At 38.2% G+C, this 22,047-nt stretch overlaps 1 protein-coding gene across 1 annotated transcript in view; it reads left to right on the top strand.

The window, feature by feature from the left end:
• Positions 1-523: 523 nt before the first annotated feature.
• Positions 524-22,047, top strand: part of AGPAT1 (1-acylglycerol-3-phosphate O-acyltransferase 1) — a 621,246-nt gene continuing 599,722 nt past the window's right edge. The window contains exon 1 of the mRNA XM_044083187.1: positions 524-971. The gene's annotated coding sequence lies outside the window, so the exon portion shown is untranslated. The remainder of the gene's footprint in view (positions 972-22,047) is intronic.

The raw sequence follows: 22,047 nt of genomic DNA, 5'->3' as shown, positions 1-22,047 counted from the left end.
CTTTAAATACTTCTGCAGTATTATAGAACAGGAAATATAAACTACATCTAAAAGGCTGTGCCCTAGTTTCAGGTAACTCTTAACTCTAGTAATTTTATTCTTTTATTACTATTTAACATTTCAAAATTAACAAGAAATGTTTCTTTTTAAAGTAGGGAAAGCATCAGCCCACATTCCCTGTCCATGGGCACACATTCAAAGAATTTATAAAATAAATAAATACTTTCAAATTTTTTTTTTTACTTTTAAATAATACTGATGCATCAGACTGTTAAATGTCCAAGAACATTTGAAATGTTATAAAAAAAATGATAGGTAACTAGCTACCTGTAGTATGAGAAAAGACATGCTAGCAGTTAAACATGCATACACACACAGACACACACACATATTCTGGGCATTGTTATTACAGAATTATCACTGGCTGCCTAGACTGTCAGTCACACCCATTTCTTCCAGTGATTGCTTTACAGTCAAGGAAGAGGAACTTGCAGAAAAGGTCCCTCTGTGTGTGTGTGTGTATTCTTTCAGTAGTCCACGGCTGATGTGTGTGTGTATGCGCGCGTGTTTCTCAGTGAGAAGGCGCTTTCAGTGTGCAGAGTAAAAGCAAGCAAGCAAGCCAGCCATGGTAGGGTGCTGGGATGTAGGAGACAGAAAGAGGGAAGCCCCTCTGGGCCACACTACAGCAGACCCCCTTTGACCCTTTTCTAGCAGGCAGGCAACGTCTTGGGATTTTTTAATTATTAGCAAAGAATCTCTGCCTCTCTGTCCCTCCTCTAGAGCAGCCTTTGGCCTGCCTGATTATAGAACAGAGAAACAGCACAGCAGTAAACTGCAGTTTCTCAGCTGCCAAGCTGTAGTTAACTGCCATCTTTTTCTCTTCATTATTTGTATATATATTTTTACTGGAAAGAATTTCCATATTTGTGGAGTGTATTTGGCAGGCCAAGAATAAATCCAGATTTGACTTGGTAAGTGCACTTTTTAAAAATCTAAAATCTATAATTTAAACGAATTTATTTGGTGACAATATTGATGTGAGATGCACTGTATTTCTTCTGTGTTGCAAAAAAAAAAAATGATTTGTGCCGTTAGATAGTAGGTGTTAACAGAGGACTTTTAGTTGCATTTCTCATTTGCCATGTGAATGGTTTGTCATTTCAGAACAAGCAATCAGATCTCTTGTTACAAGTGGCACTGCTGTGGGTGCATTTGTAAAATAATATAATTATGTCAGATATTATGTTTTAAACAATTTAAGCTAACACAACAAAGTCTGTGCATGCTAGTTAAAGGAACAGATTGTTGTTTAACAGCTTCCACTGTCTCTGTTAATGTGATGAGCATGCTAGAAATGTGCGCTGTTAAATCAAGTATTACGTGAGTTACATTCTGTGTAATCACATTACTGCATAATTCTGTGTTTGTGTTTATTTTTTGATTTGGAGGCTATTTGAGGATATGAAGTGATACAAGTGTGCTATTTTCTTTTTGAGTTTTAAGAAGGGGCTGAATACTGAGGCTGTAACACATAAAAATACATTAATTATGGGAGGGAGAGGTATATAACAGTACTCCAGTGAGGAATGGGCACAGGTGAGGAGGCTTGTGAAGAAGTTTTTCTTGATGAGAGGGTGGCACAGCTGTGGAGCACAGAGCTAAAGTATTGGAAGCAGCTGTGTTTTAACTGGTTTGAATGTGTTTTGGGTGGCGCTTGCAGAGTTGTGCAAAGGTAGGAACCTAATTCTTAGGATTGACATCCCACCTTTGCAGTATGTCAACATGATAAGCAAATGTAATAAGACAAGTCTACAGGGGTATTTAGTGTTTTGGTATTGATGTCTCAGGATTAGCTATTCATCAGGGCCTCTGAATGTAACCTAAATGACCTGGTATACTGAACTAACTTAAGCCATATAAAGAGTTTTTATACATGTGTGTACCTGTTTGTAATGCACAAGGATGCAATTCCACCCTGTTTTATCAGGAGTATAGTGCATGATGCAAATGTATATGGCACTTGTATGTTGACAATATGTAACGTACTAGATATTCGCAGGGCAGTGTATGCATGATAAATTATTCCTACAATGTAGTACACTGCAGGAGGATCATATTATAGCATTAGATGCCATATGAAATGGTATTCACTTTGAGGGACTAATACAACTGCTATAGGAGCATTACATACCCGTACCTGTTGGGTGTTGTTGCTTACTTATTTTAGGAGGCTATGTGGCAGTGCATTTGGCAAGCTGGGAGAAAAGATACGTTGCACTGTTGCCGGATGACTTGCACCCGTAGTGCAATGCACGTTGCTCTTTTAAGAGATAATAAATGAGATATGAAATGCAGATGATGCAGCATGCTTTTTCCAACAGGACAACTATCCTGTCAAGACAACAAAATATATATGTGTTATAGAGGAACTGATAGCACGTAACAAGGGCAGATTACAGAGCAAACAGTGTATACTTGTTACAGAAGCTAAAGAAACTTAAACTTTAGTACTAGAAATGGATACTGTATGACATCTGGTAGTCTGTCTGTCTGTGTCCTTATCCTTTTGATATCATTCAGTTAAACACGATTAGAGATCTTCCTGGTTAACTATTAACCGTCATGTTTCACGTAACATTTTAAAAGCTGTATTCCAAATACAGTTTACATTAAATCAAGTAATTGTGCACATTGATTATCACTGTATACCAAGAGAAGTAACAGCAGCCATAAATGTGACAAGTGTAACATATTGCCTGCAGATAACACTTAAATAAATACTTGCAGTGTTTGTTTTTCTTTTTCCGCATCTACTTTTATTTGGAGAAACATGGACCCAATACTGATGGATTTACTGCACATCAGCAAATGCAGTGGCATCAGAAATACTCTTACGGGAATAATCATCATCAAGAAATACTCGGTCTAGGGTTCTAAATCTCTTCTGCAACATCCACAGAATGGTTTGGAGAGGCAGATATATCTCACAGAGGATATGGGTACTCTGGAATAGACTACCCATCCACATTAAACAAAGTTCATACCTCCCCATATTCAAGTGCGACTTGGATCTGTGGATGGAAAACAGAAAATTTACCCCAGAAATGGTCCCTGTACCACTAATGGACAAAAGCAGCTCATAAATGCTTTATCCCATGCATGGGTCCCCCCAAATTATCTATGGTATGATCCCATTTATTCTCATTAGGGGTAATACACAATTATCAATCATATGGTGGGTAAGACCAATCTGTAACCAAATGGGATAGTTTAATTTGAGCACAAAATGGGAGACTGGCTAGGCCTAAAATGGCCCACAAGGGCAGCTAATCTAGTACTTGGGTATGAACCTACGTATTTTCCTACTTTATTTTTTGAAGAAATTCTTTTATTGTGTAACACAAAATGTAAGCACTGTGGAGCATTTGGCATTAAAACATTCTATAACGCTCAATAAAAAAATGCATTTTTTGCCCACAGCCATATGCTGATACATTCAATAACATCCCCACACCCCAACTGTTTACAGCACCACCTTGTCCCTGCCAGCTATAGGTAATGTACTTCATAGGTTCAGCACTTGACATAATATGCTAAAACGGATCATTCAAGCTACTCTGTGTACCCATCCAGATCTGATTTTAACACATTTAAACAAATAACGACTAAGGGGATTTTTCTTTTGCCCATTTTGATCTTTCCTTTCAAGTTGGCCTCTAGCCATTGCCAGACTAAACAAGTCATTCAGTTCTAATAGAACTGGGGCGTTCCTTTGCTAAACAGATGGCAGAAATGCTAACTTCCATCGACATTTTAGAGTATTATTATTTTCAGTCAGTCCAGTTTTGAAAGGGAGGAGTGCAGGTCTATACAGCACATTTTCCTTGGTCTGCTTCATATGTTCTCCCCAGCTTTATCACTTGCTAATATATCTACAAAACCAGGCTGTATACTCCCAAATCTGAACCACAGTCTCCTTAAACTACCAGAATTCTTGTGATATAGTAGAAATCATATAAACCAGCCTGTGGGATGTGTAAAAAAGCACCTGTAGCTGTTTCCATCTATACATCGATCATTTAGTAGAACCTAATCTCTCCTTAAAAACCTCCAACACCAGTAGTCTGTCATTTCCATTCATGTCTTTTCCTAATTTTCTTTCTCACGTATGCCAGAATGTTGTTGTCCAATAGCTTTCTAAATTCCAGAATCCTGCAGCCAACTTTGCAAGCAGACCCCAGTGACCGACCTCTCCTGACATACTTTGCTGAAGCTGGCTTAGCTGGTTGGGACTTGCCCAACTCTATTTACTGTCACATAATAAATGTCATATTTGCAATTACTTACAGAAATCCCATGAAAGTACATTTTAAGACCCAATTGATACAAACAATTGGAAGCCCTTTTTTAAACCCCTTTGAGACCAGGTATGCCAAATACTGTCTAACATGGAGGGACATTATCAATGAATTCTGCTGACAGCAATAAAGTGGGAAAGAAAGGAGAGAGTCCTTTAAGTGTATCTAGTTCTTTAAGTCTGTCATGGCTGTGGTACATTACCTCTAATACTCCCATTCCCCTAATAATGGTGACTCCTTTCTCATAGGTTCCCCAGCTAAAGAGGTCAGAAGACATAGCTCTAACCAAATATTACTTTACCTATGCAAAAGCTTTTGAATTTTAACACTCCGGCATAAATATTTTGCCCTTGTGCCCATTTATGAACTCTGACTCATCCTTTAACTTTCTTTGACTCTCCTCTAGATTTGCTTTCCATCACTTAGTTTTACACCTTGTAAATTCCTTTAATTTTAAAAAGATGTACCGTTTTAATGCATCCTATAAAATTGCTGGTGGCACAGAGTTCCTCTCTAAATTACTTCCCCTAGCTCTTACCATAAACTCAGCATTGCAGTTTCAGGGTTTAAGTACTTAATTTTATGTTATTAAACGGTACAGTGGAATCTCATTGGACATCAAAGCCAGAAATAAGAATTTGTGCATAGTGATCTGTTAGGATTACTGTTAAAATGTCCATATTGGCTATCGTGGTGTGCAGACTCTGGCCAGTCTGCTCACTTGATTTTAGAAAAGGTCTTGTATATAGGTGTGTCATGAGTACAACATCATTGCACCCAATCCTTATAAGCTAACCCTGCATTTATCAGGTCTAATTGCTGAAATACCCATTTTACTATATTTGCCAGAGCAGTAATTCCCTTTTGCTTATGTGCTGAAGATTCTTCCATTTCCTTAATATAAGTAAAATTCTCCCAAGTAGCAGTCATCCTTTACCCAGTTAACCATCAACACTAGAAACAGTCTGATACCTTTGAGTATAGACCAAGGAGGCATGTATAGGGAGTCTACCATCGTATGCATCCTGTCACATGACTATGAATGTAAATGGAGGCCATCTGTCACTGATCATCAGCCCAAGTCTCCTTCTCATTTAACCTTACACCATGATAGGTCAGTTTGCCAACCACTGTACTCTTACTCTAAGGGGAAGCAACCCGCTACAAGTTCAAATCATTGGCTTGTAAAGTTGAAATGTTCTTGCACTGGCAAGTATTTGTTCCTGTAACAACAGCAAATTGATGTGAAAGAAGCAATGTCATCAAATCTAAGTTTGGTAGAAAAATTCACTTGACATAATACATTTTACCCTCAAGAATAGTGTTCACTGTCAAGGACATCTACCAAGCAATTTACAAACATTATGACAAAAAAAATTAAGAAATGCTTAAAATCAAACAAAATATAAAGCATGTTTTTTAAGACTGATAAAAAATTATTTTCAACTGCAAATGGCCTTCAGTCAAAACTCTGCTACATTCATATCATACCAAGGGGCTGTTAAGATTCTCTAATCTTGTTAGTGAAATGGAATTTACAAAATAGGAAACCATGCTCCAAGTATATTCTTAGCTACATTATTGAACTTACTGCCTCAAGTAGATTAATAACTACACTACATTCAAAACCTCTATAAATATCACTGTAATGTTACATTATCCTGTCACAAATTGGGCATGGCCCAAAAAAACTGGTAATATCCACACTGCTGCCCTTGTTAGTCTACTTTATTCATTACTGACACTTGGTGATTCTTTCTGCCGTTTAACCTGTTTTCTCTCTTTATTTACCCTGGTGTTATAGCATTTCACAGTTTACTTTATTCACACCAACCTTACCTCTTTAACACCTTTCCCCTTCTTTCTGTCTCTCTCCATCCCTCCGCCTCTGTCTGACTTTTCTGTCAACCTTCCTCCCCGTTCTGCATTGGACTTCTTTAGATAAAAATGTTAATATTCGTCCTGTTTGTACTGTAATGTAATCTTGTATAACCACTGCAGATCTCTTTCATCTGAACTGCATGCTTTGTACTGATTTATTTTTAGGTTCATAGGTAGGTATTCTTGCATCTCTTTACAAATCTGTTCCCCCTTGCCCTCATCTGCTTACTTTAAAGAACTTTCACGTATATGATTAGTGCGTTGTTAAACCATTTTTAAAAGAATTCTGCATTTATGAAAATATTGCTTTGTTTTTATTGTGTTTGTATTCTGTGTATTTTATTTATTTATTTACAAATCATTAATGACTAGTAATGTCCAGCTGGTAGAACTTCTTTTCCTGGGTCCTCTCTGAAAATGGACATTGCCCAGCAGGGCTAATGCAGTCAGCAAAATGTAAACAAAAAATAATAAATAAGAAACTATGTACAGGATGTATATTTAACCTTCAGGGTTGAAGGTATATATTCACCTGTAGAGATAGTAACAGATAAAACCACTGGAATTGAGATCTTTAGAAAAGTTAGGAGCAAACTGCATAGGAAAAAATGGGAATTATGGGAACAATACATACATATTTAAAGTTTAAATTATACATAGGAAGGCAGGACTTAAATGAGCTATGTAATGTTTGACTGAAAATGATTGGGTAGATTATAAATTATCTATAATGCTTACAACTGGGAGTGTCAGTATGGTTTGCGATGTAAAATGTTTGCAACTAGGATAGTGTCGGTGTGGTTTGTTTTCATTTATATAAATGTATGATTGCTGATGTCATAAGTGATGGTTTAATAAAGCTGTTTCTTTAAAAAAAGGGGCGGAAATTGAATAATTTATGTAATGTTGCTTAGATTATATGATATATAGCAATATATGTGAAGTATAATGCTTGTAAATGTTAATATGTTAATACAGTTTGATTACTTTTGTATACATGTAAATTTGCCTATGTTACAAGTTCAATTCAATTCAATAAAGGTGTATTTAAAAAAAACCAAAGCACGGGAAGTGAGACACAGTGTGTACACCACCCAGTCATGGTGCTTCTGCCAAGATCCTTGTAAGTTCATGTCCGGTAACTGCACTCAGTACTAAAGAAATGCTGCGTCATCTGCAGGAACCATGGCGCTGTAGTTGATACGGGCTAAACGTCCCAAGTAGTAACTCACTCTATCAAACAATTAGTGTAGATAATCAGGAATGACCTTTCTGTTCTTTTAAACAAATGAGCTTCCATGCTTCATACGCACAGAAGGAAAACAAAAACATATGCATTATTGCTTAGCCTATGGATAATATCAACTTTAAAACAGAAATTATTGTCTATTCCCCATCCAAATTAAACATCTTCACTGACTCTTGATTTATTAGCTGTTGGCTGGTTTGAAGATGTTGAAGGGGCTGAGAGGTTGTGCATTGCCCTGGGACCTGCAACAGTCACCATGGATTCTGTGCCACCTACCAAATTCAGTGCTTTCATTTCTTCACAAAACTGTGTCAGGATCCCTTGGGAGTTTCCATTCCTGATTGATTTGCAGCCTCAGAGTAGAAAGGGTATCTTACCCTGTCTTGATGCCCCTCTCATGTAGAAATTTCAACATTAACAGTCTTTCAAACTAGTTACGAATCTGCTTAGGGTTCCTGTGGTTTATAAGTAGTTACAAGGCATGTGGTACAGGACAACATTTAAGCACTTAACCAAATTTCAAAATTCCTCCATAGTATTGTCTGGTTAAGTGACTTGCTCAGAGCCACACATTCGGCAAATGGAGTCTTTGAGAATCAAACCGTGGACCACATTAAGTGTTTCATTAATGATAAATAGCCTTAATCCTCAGAGCTAACTGTCAGGGTGATCTTGATTGAAGATGAGACAACTAATACTGTAGAAAAAAAGGATCACAACACCAGGCTGCATTGAGAACAGCCTCTTTCTGACAAAAGGACAGAAGTCACACTAGCAGGGAATGGTTCTCAGCATTCCGCACTGTGTGTTCCATAAACACATTTGCACCTTATCAGTCTAGACTGTGCCAAAGTCCTTTTTTTAAGAATCACTTGAAACCATGTAGTCTGATGTTAGAGTTTTTCAACTTGTTAGGCAGATTTTCATATATATAATTACAATGATGTTCCTATTACGAATACTTTTTTCAGCTTGTTTACTAAAGGTTTTAAATATGTTCCTCAACGTAACAGCAATATTACCAAAGTTATTATGGACTTAAAAATCTTTATCATAAAGCTCAATTTAGAAAATGTATTTGGAGCAGAAACACATTATAATGATACTTCCACCCCGACTAGGTCTAGCACTTACAATCCTCCTATACATCCACAGTTAAAAAATTTGGAAACAAGCATTGAGAAACAAATTAGGAACATTAATAGTTACAACAGGTTTGTACCGAACCTTAGTACATTGGAACAAGATTTACTATTTGAACTAAACCATAATCCCAATCTCAGGGTTATGGAACCAGACAAGGGGGGTGGTATAGTCCTTATGGATCAAATATTATATGAAGGTAAAATGTATGCCATCCTAAATGACGATACGCGTTATGGACCAGTATCAATTAATGAAATCAATACTTCCTACAAAAAAATAGACTTGTCCATTAAGGACTTACTAGATCACGGGGTAATAGACTACAGTACATACAAATATCTTAAAAAAGAGAATCCCAGAATACCCTCAATATTTGGTGTCCCTAACATACATAAAAATGTCGAGAACCCACCATTGCGGCCTATAGTTTCGGCCCGGGGTTCCAAGATTTCCCCTCTGTCCAAGTTCCTGGATTGGAAGCTGAAACAATTGTGGGGCAAGGAACAACATTTACTTAAGAACTCCTGGGAATTTTTGGGCAAAATTATACCCTAATTTAATGTTCCTAATTTAAAATTTCTTTCTATAGATGTAGTCGACCTTTTTTCCGTCATACCACATGACAAGGGACTACAATGGTTAGAGGAAGCTGTGAGAGGCAACCCACAGGCCAGTGACAATGATATATTCCTTGTTATGGAGTTAGCAGATTTAATTTTGCACAATAATTTTGTATATTTTTCAGGAGAATATTTCAAACAGATATCAGGGGTAGCCATGGGTTCCAATTGTGCCCCAACCCATGCAGACATAGTTTTGTCAGTATGGGAAAATAAATATATATTAAACAATGAACATAGTAAAAATTGGATATTTTATTCGAGATTCCTCGACGATATCTGTATTTTTTGGACAGGTATGACAAGTACAATAGAAGAATTTATAAAATATTTAAAATCCACTACAGATTTCTTAACCTTTACTTATCAGGTTAACACTCAACAGGTTAATTACTTGTATGCATCTTTAATTGTTCAGGATACAGGTTTTAAATCCATTATTTATAGGAAACCGACCTTCTCCAATAGTTACATCCACTACAACAATTCACATCCAAGACATCAGAAGAAGGGTATAGTCAAAGGTCAATTCGTCCGGGCATCTCGTATAACCTCTGATGACTTAGATTACAAGCAAGAATGCTTTAAACTTACGAACATGTTCCAGGAGAGGGGGTATCCTGAGGAATTTATTTTTAATATTTATGATGAGGTTACGCAAGGTAGGAACACTATATACAAACCTATTTTGGGCACAGGCAAGATAGAAAAAGCCGTGACAACAGGTGCACAATATGATTTTACTAATGAGTTCAGTAAAATATTTGTTACCGAATATAGTGCTAATTCGGGTATCATTAGGAGGATAGTAGAAAAAGAATGGGAAAGTTTTCGGGACTTCACTGATCTTAGAAATTTAAAAGGAAAAACAGTTAGAACTGTGTTCCGAAAAGGAAACAATATTAAAAATATTTTGGAATATGGGCCAAATGTTACAAGTACATCAAATCAACGTAAAGGCACTTATAGGTGTGGGGCCTGTCCACAATGCAAATACATATCACACACAGACACAATATATATAGCGGCCAGGAATAAATGGATAAGGGCATCCACCTATTCCAATTGCAACAGTCAAGGGCTAACTTATATGGCCACATGTCAAAAATGTCAAGGGTTTTACATTGATAAAACCGAGAGACATTTGAAGAGAAGGATATATGAACATACATATGAAATGCAGAAACAAAATACTAACAATGCCCTGTTTTGGCATACTTTGACATGTCAACAAGCCAGGTTTGAATTTTTTGTAATAGAAGTTATGCATCGAGATAACAGAGGGGGGGGGGTCCCTGGGAGATCAGATTGGAACACAGGGAAACCTATTGGCAGATTCTTTTACAAGCAAATCTATTACCTGGCTTAAATGACACTATATCTATTGCACCTCTACTTAAGCTTAAATCTGTAATGTTATGAAATTGCTTTTTTTCCAAAGTACTAATATTTTTTATTTACAAGAGGTTTGGTAGCAATTAAAGCACAATATTAATGTTATCACCAATATTTTTTGATAACAGGTTTATTAGAATAATATAATGAAATGTAATTTTATATAACTTAAATGTCTTATTTATGTTTTTAACAGAGAACTGAAGTAACAATATTTTTAAAAAAATCCTTTCATGTGGTTTTACATCTTTAAATTTCAATTAAATAATGATTTTAATTGACAATTAGCACAATATATATGCCTGCTTAGTGCAACCTATCAATGTATCTGAAGAAATCATTTTTACTGACGAAAACGTTGTATTTGTACTTACTGGTGTTAATATATTAAATTGAGTGGTTGCGGTCTCCCACGGACTGATTCTTGTGTTTTTTATGTTAGAATGCCCCTATTTTGTAAAGCATTATGACTGTGTGAAAGATGTTAGGCAGCTAACCAGTGGAATTTTTCAGGTTTATAGAGTCCATTGTTTTGTTCATCACTTCCAGCTACTTAAATACATACCACTGTTATTGCATGTATTAGAATTATCTATCAAGACATACACTATAAATGTATGTGCATTACATACACATATTTATAATATACAACGTAAATATATGTAAATTATATGCACATATTGATAATATACATTTTAAATATCTCTACTTTGTATGTTGGTATATATACATTTCCTTACATGGCCCCATCAAATGTCCCTTTTGTAGTCATTCAGAAGGACCAGCCTAACTATAACGTCCTGTTCTAAGCCCCCCCCCCCAAAAAAAAAAGACTCGTTCTTTTGAGCAAACTTCCTTAACTATGATGTGGTTTGTGCTGTCCTGGCATCCAAAGCTTTTAATCTCGTACCCATTATAAAGCTGTTTCATTTTTTATTATTTTTGCTCCTGTATATGTATTTAATTTATTTATGTTTGTACTATTTATAACCACTAAAGACGAGGGATGCAAACTCGTAGTGCCCATTTTTTGCTGAGTCCTGGGTATGTAATCTCCAGGAAGAATTGTTAAACTTAAATTTAAGTAGATTTAAATATAGTATGCATCAAGCGCAGTTATTAATGACTTAATAAACATACTTATGGTATGTAGGTTGGGAGGGTGGCCTAATGGTTAAGGTGTTTGCCTTACAAACACAAGGTGCAGGGTTTGAGTCTCACAAAGGATAATTGGCTAGGCTTAAATGGCTCGCAAGGGCAGTTAGCTTAGTACTAACCTATGAACCTATGAACCTACTTGATTTATTGTATAAAATATGAGGATAATTTAAAAGTAAATAATTAGGAACAGAGTATAGAGAGAGGGATTAGGCAAAGTTGGCTTTGTTAGCGTTGCGTTAAAATCCAGAAGACTTTAACTAGAATTGCTAGGAGCTGAATGTACTCTGCAGTTAATGACATGGATACTGTCATTTGTGAAGAGGATTGTAGTCATCATCAAAGTGAATCATTTTGGTATCACCCTGTTGCTGTACCATCCCACTAACATATACATTGAAGAGTAAGGAGCCAAACACCAAGCCATGTGAAGCACTTAGAATCACCATCAGCAGGACAGATAGATTGTGTTATCCCGTTCAATGTATTGCTCCCTCTCTTCAAAAGTGCTAGTGAGCCATCTGCAGCACTGAAAGAGAGCCCATATGAGGTGCAACAAAAGGAAACGAAGGCGGACTCTACCATATGCCTCCGAGAGGTTTTAGATTTCTGATGGAGGACTGTACAAGTTTCAGTTTGCAAAGAAGTTTATGGGCCAACCATGAACTACCACATGGGCGGTAGTCTACTTAACACCGAAAGTGTGATAAGAGATCTTGGGACACAGGTGGACAGTAGTCTCTCCTTTGATAATCACATCACCACAGTAGTCAGGAAATCCTTCTACGTGGCACACCTCATCACAAAAGGTTTCTCATCCAGGAAAAAAGAGGTCATTGTTCCCCTCTACTCATCACTCATTAGACCCATTATCGAATACAGCACTCCTTTTGGTATGTACCTCAAAAGACATCTACAACAACTATAAAGTCTGCAGAAATACCTCACAAAGAGGATTACTGGCCTCAAACAGATGCCCTACGCAGACCGTCTCAAAAAAACTCCAGCTTTACTCTGTCGCATATCGCCTACTCAGAGGCGATCTCTGCCTAACATACAAAGCTATGTCTAACCCAGAGCTGTTGGACATGCTCCACTTAAAGAAATCCCAATCCCTCCGAGCTACACACTCTAGGGACCTAAACCTTGTCACCACAATTAACAGAACATGCTGGAGGGGATGGATTCCTGTCCCAGAGACTTCACAAACTCCCTATCTGTATCAAGCTCCTCATTAGCACTCTTCAAGAAGAATCTTGATGATTAGATGGGAGATAGGAAATTCACCCCGGGGATCATTTCTGTGACTCTGCTCGACAGGGGCACAGGAAAATTATTTTCTTGGGTGGCGAAAGCCAGGGTACCTTTTTGGCCAGGCTTATATAGGCCCTAGGGCCAATAGCCTAGTACCTACCTATGAACCTTTGACCATATTGAGCGTAACATTTTAAAAGATGACAACAGGCCTGATACGGATGTTGAGATGGTGTGATCATGAGAGGTAGTTTTCTGAATGAATATCTAAAGTGCAGTACAATAATCAGTAACAGTATGGCTAAACAGTGGAAATGAGGAAGAGGTTGTCATATGGCCACAGTTCAGAAAATGATCAGTGATGTTCCAGAACTTGCTATATATATATATATATATATATATATATATATATATTTTTTTTTTTTTTTTTTTTTTTTGAGAATTGTTTTAGTAGATCCAGAAGATATTTTTAGACTTTTAAATTAGACAGTAAACAGCACTTTACCTTGCTTTTTTTTTTTTAGCTTCACAAAAACAGAGGAGGGTATAGGGCAATTTCATGGTGACGTTAGTTGGGTAGATGGGAGAAGTAATTTCCTTGTGAAATAGTGATTTTAATTTTAGGAGTAATTTGGGGCATACTGGAACTTTTAGTGCTTTGCTTCCAAAGAGCAGCCTTACTGTGAAAGGTCTTCAAATGGAGGTCATCAGAGACTTTCATTTGGCAGTAGACAAGATTGCTGGTCTGTTTGTGATATTGTGGCTTTAATTTTTATGAGTGGTCCAGGGAGACTGGAACTTTTAATTCAGTACTTGCAAAGAGAATCAGTATTGTGAAGGTCTTTAGGAAAGCATCATTTCAGTCTCATGCTGCTTAATCAAGCCACAGCCACTTCAGGGATTAGCGGTTGTCATTCGAATGTTCTCAATCAAATTTCTGCGTAGTTCTTGAATAACAGAATCCTGTTTAATAGATTTTGCTGTGGCAACAGAATGTAAAAATTGAAAGACAAGATGTCGGCTATTACACCAACTGATATTGCCAGGAGCAGATGTACTCTCATGATCAGTTATTGTAGTGAGAAAAATAAGAGCTGAATGGTCAGAATATCTATTGGTAGATGAACATAGCCTGTCCCTTGACAGCTTACATTAAGTTTTCATATCACCTAATATAGCAATTTTCTATTGTAGACCCCCTCACGGGTTATTACTTTTATCATCATGAAGTCAGATAAGTGTGGTTCTGTGATATAACAAGCTCTTAATGTCATTAAGCCTGGAGTAATAATACCCACATTGGCCTGTACATACTAAACAGATATTTGTTTTTGAAGTTACTTCAGAATTTTCCCTACCACCAGTTTGAAAATAATGCCTTTATTCATTGCCTTTGACTTGAGGGGGAAGCCCCAGTTGTCCTGTTCCAGTCTTCTGTAGCACTTGATCCAATACTTTATACAAACAGTAGATAGTAGGTCACAGTTTCCCCTTTTCAGCATGGTCTTAGCGTGTTTTTTTCTTTATTTCTTTTGGCTTTTGCATAGGCTTGGCATCATCCTTTAATTAGTGACAGTATTGCAATATTAAGAGTACATTTGCCTGCTGCTTTCTGTTTCTTCCACAATGAGAATGATATGGACACATTAGTTTAGTTTCCAGCAGTAATGTGCAAATGTACCACATTCAAACATCAGGCTAGTTACCAGACACCTGTTACCCTATAATTCTGTCTGGGGACCTCCACTATCTGCAAGTAATTTCTGTCCAAATACAATTCGAGGTTATCCAGAGTTAGTTGTACTTGCACTAAGTTGAACAATCCATCACTATATGATCTGTTTCTTTATCCATGGAATGCCCTGCTATTTTCAGCCAAAACTTATGTGACTTGGAGTCATATATCATGACTACTGTAAATTTTCTAAACATAAAAGCAGGATATAAGTATCGCTTGTATATGTAGTTTGACATTATATGAAAGATAAACCAGCACTTTTGGCTAAACCTTGGGGGACACCAATAGCATGTTTCCCTTGGTCATTCAGCAGTCAGTTGTGAAATCCTGCTGCCAGGTTAAGGAGGTAGATCATAGAAGCTGTATTCAGGCAGAAAGTGGAGACCACCTCAGAAAAAAGAAAGGGCTGTACCATGGTCTTGTTCTTAGCATTCTGGAGTTAGTTGGGTAAAATGTAAAAAAGCTGATAAAGAATGGCAACTGTCCTGGTGGCTCAGTGGTTAGGGTGTCTGCCTCATAACTCCAAGGCTTGATGTTGGAGTCTGGTCTCCAGTCACTCAGTGGACTTTACATATTATTGCCTCACCTGTGTGGGTTACCTGTGAATACTCTGCTTTCCTTTCATCTACCAAAAAATCATGTTGATTCATTGGCAACCCTAAAAAAGTCCATATAAATTGCATTTACCTTTGTCCTTGTGGCCTTGGTCATGGCTACAAAGTGTTGCAGATAGACTGTTGCACTTACTCAGTTAAAAATATATTAAAAAGACAATGACCATATTTCCCTGTGGAAGGGATGGGAAGGACACCTGTGATGGCGATATCGCATACGCCTTTGAAGGTGATGTCACATTACAGCAGTACAGAAACTAACCTGATGGGAAGCTTGTTGAGAGAATTTAGAGGACTGGAACAATTCAGAGTCAGAGTGAAAATGGGGACTGTATTAAAGAGTTACGCTGTGGAATAAATATATGCCTAAGGAAAAAAACACTAGTGTTGAAAGAGGGGACAACAAGCTGGGCTAAACAACAAGCTGAAAGGCGGTACAAGATAATAAAGCGAGCAAACAAGAGTGAGAGATGGCAAAAGAGTAGGAGAGGCCAGTAAAAAGCTAAAGAAAACCACCTGAAAATGGGAAGCTGGGGTCAATCATCAGTCCATGGTAGCAGTGGGAAAAGAAATGAAATGGATGGGCAGTAAAAGGATGGACATAAGATATTTTTAGGTACATAGATTGCCCTGAGGCTACAGGACTTGAAGTAGGGGTGAATGTTTCAAAGCACAATATCAGGCTAATATATGGAATAAGTTTGTTATCTCAGGATTTGTTAATGAAATGGAGGTAGGCCACTTAGTCTGCATGGCCTCCCTTGTATACACCTGGCTTCCTCCAAATGTTTCAGTTTCCTCCCACATTCCAAAGACCTAATTAGGTGGATTGGGCACTCTAAACTGGACATAGGTGTGAGTGTATATGCGAGTGCGTGTTGTGGATGAACTACCATGGCACAGCTAGCCACCCAGCGATGTAAACCTTGGCTGTAGATGATTGTCACTGTTGAAGTGACACCCTAACTCCATGTTTAAAAAAATGGAAAAAAGGGGTTGTGGATTGATGGATGTATGGATGGATGGCTGGAGGTAGGTAGGCCATCAGTTTGAGCATAAAAATTGAACTGTGATGGGGCAGATGATTAGCCAGTGAGGTAACTAGGGGAATATGGAGAAATGTGATGGGGCAGATGATTACAGTGAGGTGACTAACGGGATATGGAGAAATAGCTAAATGAACTTCAGGAGGATAAGACAAAAGAGCCACACATATTTCCATTCACCCATGGGATACTAAGAAAATTGTGAGTGTGTTTGCGAGTGTGTGGTGTGGATGAACTATTGATAGGCTTTAAAGTGATGTCAGAGAAGGGTAGCAACAGAAATTCCATCATGCAGGAGGAACTGAGAAATTGTTGGGGGATTACACAATGGTGACTTTAACCTCCATCCAAAAAGGTTATATAGAGTATTTCAGGTGATGGTGGCTAGTTGAATAGACATTTTTATGGAGCTACAGACTCTTTATATGTAAACTGTCATTTTTAAAATTACCTGTCTCCAGTGTATTCTTTTATCATTAAATGCCTCTGTTTGTGGCTAATCTAGATCATTTTACAAAATAAGTCTTGAAAAATAGTGCCATCCTTTTCAGCTGAAGTACTAATGGAAAAACCGCCTAACACTGTCAATATAAAGAAAATAATCATGGAGTTTAAGGAGCTGGCTCTGTCAGCAACGAGAAGTAAAAGGTTCATGCACAGTGTGAAGTTACTTGGCTTAGGACACACAGTTATGAACCATGAATTTTAAAAAGAAAGAACTTAATTTGTAATGAGCATTTTAATCAAACAAATGTTTATTTGCTTTTGTTTACTGGGAATGTCTGTTTGAGAACCGAAACGCCTGTTTTCAGAGGAGCCCCAGGGAACAATGAAACAAATATATTTGCGGAAATTCAAAATAAAAAAATGGTGAGCAAATGTTATTTAGAAAATATTTCAAAGCAGTCGGTCAACAAACATTATTTACAAAGTATATCAAATTAGGGAAATACATGTTTTCAAGATATTGTTAGCAGAATCAAAAATACTATATTAATACACTTGTATAGTATCCATAGTTGATAGAGTTAGGATTGCTTACCTCAAACTGTACGTGTGGTATAATTGCATAGTTTGTTGTCTGGTGATATTTTAGGGTGGATTTGAATTGCTGCAGGTTATTTAAAAGCCTGATCTGGTCTGGAAGTTTGTTTCATGCCTTGAAGGTGGTGACAGAGAATAAATCACTGTAAGAATATTTATATTTATTAGCAAAAAGCTCTGAGGATCTTAAGGCTCTATTTGGTACATGCAATTGGATGAGATTTCATAGTGAGGGTGTTTTCAGTGGATGCTGAAGTATTTTATGTATTGTGAGTAGCTGGGAGAGGGTGATGTGCTGATAAAGTACAACCCAGTTGCGAACCGTGTAGTGATGGGAGTGGTTTGGGAGGCTTCAGATGAATTTGTTAATTTTGTTGTAGGTGCTTTCTAATTTGTGTTGGGTGGAAGAGTTGATATTTAATCAATACTTTTTTTTACTGCTTTGAACTCTTAATGCCTGTTGATCATTTGTCAGTCTCTTGGTCAATTAGTGCACTTATTCGCCAGTGCTGTGGAGATAGTTGGTCAAGAGAGGATGTCTCTTAGGCAGTCAAATGTGACTTGCGATTTGTTTTGCATTTTTTTTTTGGTCTTTAATCCCAGTGCACTTTCCCATACCTCCCCAGGGTTCTACATTCAGTGGGTGTATTGGAGAAATAGTGTCACACTCTCTCCCATGCAAGATGTAACACAAAGACTTCCCTGGCCCCCTTGAATTCGGCACTCCCATGTAACCTCCGAAATGCATAAAGAGTTGTGCTTTGTGAAGAGCTCCTGAGCATGTGCCCCAAACCCTTCCTCCCTAAAGAAAGGCAAGTCTACAAAGTCATGTCACTATATCTCTCAACTGTCCAGAAGTTTGCAGAACATCCTGATTTTTGCCTCATATTTTTGGTCTGTCACTCATAAAATTTGTGATTTTTCTGGCAGTTCGTTGAGGATTACAACCTCTAAATAATGATAGACATCTGAGTTTTCAGACTTCTTATTCTTCGTAAAAATGCATGCAATAATACAAAATCTATTATTGTTGCAACTTCCTAAGTTGATAAGATCAATGCTTAGTATCTATTCCTGTTTTGGGTGGCGTTGTGTGTAATTCTTACAGTAGGAGATTGAGAGGTATGCATGTCACTCCTCTCTTCCATCGCTCTAACTTCATCAGGTACCCAAACCACTATTGGAACTCTAGTCTCCTGAGTCTTAGGCAGGGTTTTATCCCAGTACGGCAGTGGAGTTGGCGATTGTAACCAGTACTACTGAAGGGAGATGACTTGCAGAACAGGAGGATTCTCTCCAGTCAGAGGAGGCTTTATGTCTTCCCAAGAACACCGGGGGTGGGGGGGAGGTGACTCTTTCTCAATAGTGATGGCTTTCTCAATGGCTTTATAGAGGTATTGCTTTGCTTCAGATCAAGAGGATCCGTGTATCAGTCACTTGTAAGTTAACATATGCCAATTTATAAGGCAAGCTTTGTAGTATTAAGGTTCTGACTTACAAGCAAAAGGAATTAATTTCTGACAATGACTTGGGCAGCTGATTCTCCTGCATACAACTGAGTAAAGCTTGTAATGGATAATGATTATTCCAGTATGGTGGCTAAACAAAGGAATAAACTGTAGCCACTAGTGACAATCTGTAAGAAGCAGATAGTGAAATGTTTAGCGCATTCTCCCTTCATGCTGTGAATCATAATATCTGGAAGTATTAAAACCTTTTCCTATCGAGAGCTCTCCACCTGATGAAACCATTCTTCTCTCCGCTAACGTCTGTCCTTGCCAAACTCTTTGACCCTTTTTAAACAAAGAGTAATTGCATAACATTATAACCTACGATGTGTCTGAATACGTATCCGTAATAAACAGCTGCCATTATAAGACTATGCCTGTTTGTATATCAGTCCAATAGTCATTTCTTGCTCTCTGTGGTTATGTATATACTGTATAGAAACTGCCACTTCCCATGCATAAGTGCATAGTATCTATGTTAGGTGTCATTTAGGTGTCATTTTCAGTGTTCAATTGAATTGTACTGCATCGTGCTATAGCTTTTTTCCTCAGCGTCTACTGAAGATGGGTCCTGAACCAGTCTTTTCCAGTGAACAGAAGTAAATAAATAAATAAAATAAAACAAATAGGAGGGAACTCATGCTTGTAGTTACATCATGGTGTATTTGTGAATGTATTACAGTGCTACCATGATGATACCTGGAAAAGAAGCTTGACTTTCCTCCACCAGCAAATTCCCAGCAGTCAAGAAACACAGGAAGATGAGTCTGGAGTTGTCAGTGGGCTTAGAAGGCACATATTAGCAGAACGGCTGTTGTACTGCAGATAGATCGTGTCTTGATCCGTATTTGTAATTCGGATGCCTGCTGAAGGTATATGAAGATGGCAGCCTTTCTGTATCCGAGGTGACTGTTCCTTATATGAATGTTTTAGTTTTCCCTGTGGACCCACATATAAGTGCAGTGAGTTCATGGTCAGAACACAGATGAGCCAGGGTTCATATCCAACACACTGTTTGTTTTATTCAGAATGCTGTTTGTTTGATTTCCTTTCTTAGGCACAGTGGTGGCCTTTTGTATCTATGGGTTTGTTTTCTGCAGATCCAGGTTGCTGTTGCAGCTGCAGTTTTTGTACTGCCGTGAAATGCATATTCAGACTTGAGTAAATCACTGTCTCAGTGCTAGTGAGATGAGATTTTGTACTCATTTTAGTTCCTGGATTTCCACTTTTTGAATGTAGAGGTGCACTGTAGCTAGTAATGCCCCCATGGTGGGCGGGGGGGCATTCCTACTGGCATAATCGAGAAGAGTTGCTCTTCAATGTCAGCATCATTCTTATGTGAGTTAAGAGAATTAACATTTTTGAAAGAGTGGCATGCCTTAAGGATCATACTAGGTTACTAGGCTAATGGCCCTGGGGTCCTCACAAGCCTAGCCAAGAGATTATCCCCAAAAAAGAAACCTCAGTCAGCACCTGTCACCCCTGTCAATGAAGGACACAGGTGGAACTCCTGGGACAAATTTGAGTTTTCCCATCCACTCATCAAGGTTGCGCTTGAAGAGGGTCAGCAAGGTGCTCTGTTTGACATGCATGGGAAGTCTATTCCAGAGATGTGGCAGCCTCTGGGAGAAAAACCTGTCTCTCCAGCAGGTTTTGTTGATGTCCCATATTAGATTTAGGCCTTTCAAGCGGGTAATGTGCGAGGAGTTAGACTTATGGATATGGAGCATTTCTAGTAGGGCAGGGTCCAATATTGCCTTGTAGGCGAGACACAGATCACCTCTGAGCAATCTGTACGATACTGAGTAGAGTGATAGTGATGTGAGCCTGTCCACATAGGACAGGTGTTTGAGACCACTGGTTACAGGTCTGCTGTTGGAGGTGGAGTCCCCTATTTTGACTATATGGATTCTATCAGTGAGCCAGTTAGCAACCCATCTAATGATATAAGGATTGATACCTAGGTGGGTACGTTTGTCAATGATGTCAGAGTGGAGGATAGTGCCAAAAGCCTTGGCTAAGTCTAGGTAGGCTGTATGCACAGATATCCTCTTGTCCAGGGCCTTGGTGACTTAGTGTCGAAGAAGTCCACCAGGTTTAACAGGCATGATCTCCCTTTGACAAATCCAAACTGAGTAGGGTCAAATGTTTGGAAATTACCTATATCTTTGTTGATAAGGTCCATCATGATTCGCTCCATGGCCTTGCAGATAAGCTAGTCAGGCTAATAGGTCTGTAGTTCTCAGGGTCAGTGGAAGCACCACCTTTGTGCAAGGGAATAACGGTGGCCGTTTCCATTCAGCTGGGATGAAGCTGGTGCTTAGACTATGACTGAAAAGAGTATACAATAGTGTTGCTAATTTTTGTTGGAGCCCATGTAGGATGCAGCCTGAGATGTTATGAGGTCCAATAGATGCTATGTTTATGGTCTTAGTGAGGGCATTTATGACCTGCTCTTTAGAGATACAAGGTAGGGAACAAGTGGTAGGGATGTCATGGGGTATGTGTGATGGGGACAAAGCAGTGAAATTTTCACAGAACCTGTTGGCCATCAAGTTAGCTATGTCCACAGGCTCAGTATATGTGGTATAATTAACTACCAGTTTGGCACAAATCTGGGCCTTTCCTTTTAGGTTACAGATGGAACTAAAGAATGCCTTATGGTTGTCCTTAATTAAGGAAGCTAATTTGGATTTGTAGTTTTCTTTGGAGGACTTCACAAAAAGTCTTATTTGCTTGTTTAAGTTGAAAAGGGAGTGTTTCCAGTTTAGGGCTCACTCCCTCTTACTCTTAGACATCAATTTCTTCCTCTTATTGTAAAGCCTATTAATGGCAGTTGTTCACCAGGCAGGTTTGCTCTTTCTTGAGGGGCTTGTTTTGGTCCTATCAGGTACAGCTGAGTCAATGCAGTTATACAGGTGTTTGTATAAAGCATTGGTGGAGAACTGTGCATAGCTGCCAGTTCCATGGGGGGTGGGATGCAGTGAAGCTATTTATACCATCCTGTCAGAGGTTATACTCTGCTTTGGAGCAGTG

This window comes from Protopterus annectens, chromosome 9.part0, assembly GCF_019279795.1.
Source record: "Protopterus annectens isolate FY-2018-M chromosome 9.part0, PAN1.0, whole genome shotgun sequence".
NCBI classification, from domain to species: domain Eukaryota; kingdom Metazoa; phylum Chordata; order Ceratodontiformes; family Protopteridae; genus Protopterus; species Protopterus annectens.
The sequence above is the reverse complement of the archived record's forward strand: the minus strand, read 5'-3'. Positions and strand labels throughout refer to the sequence as shown.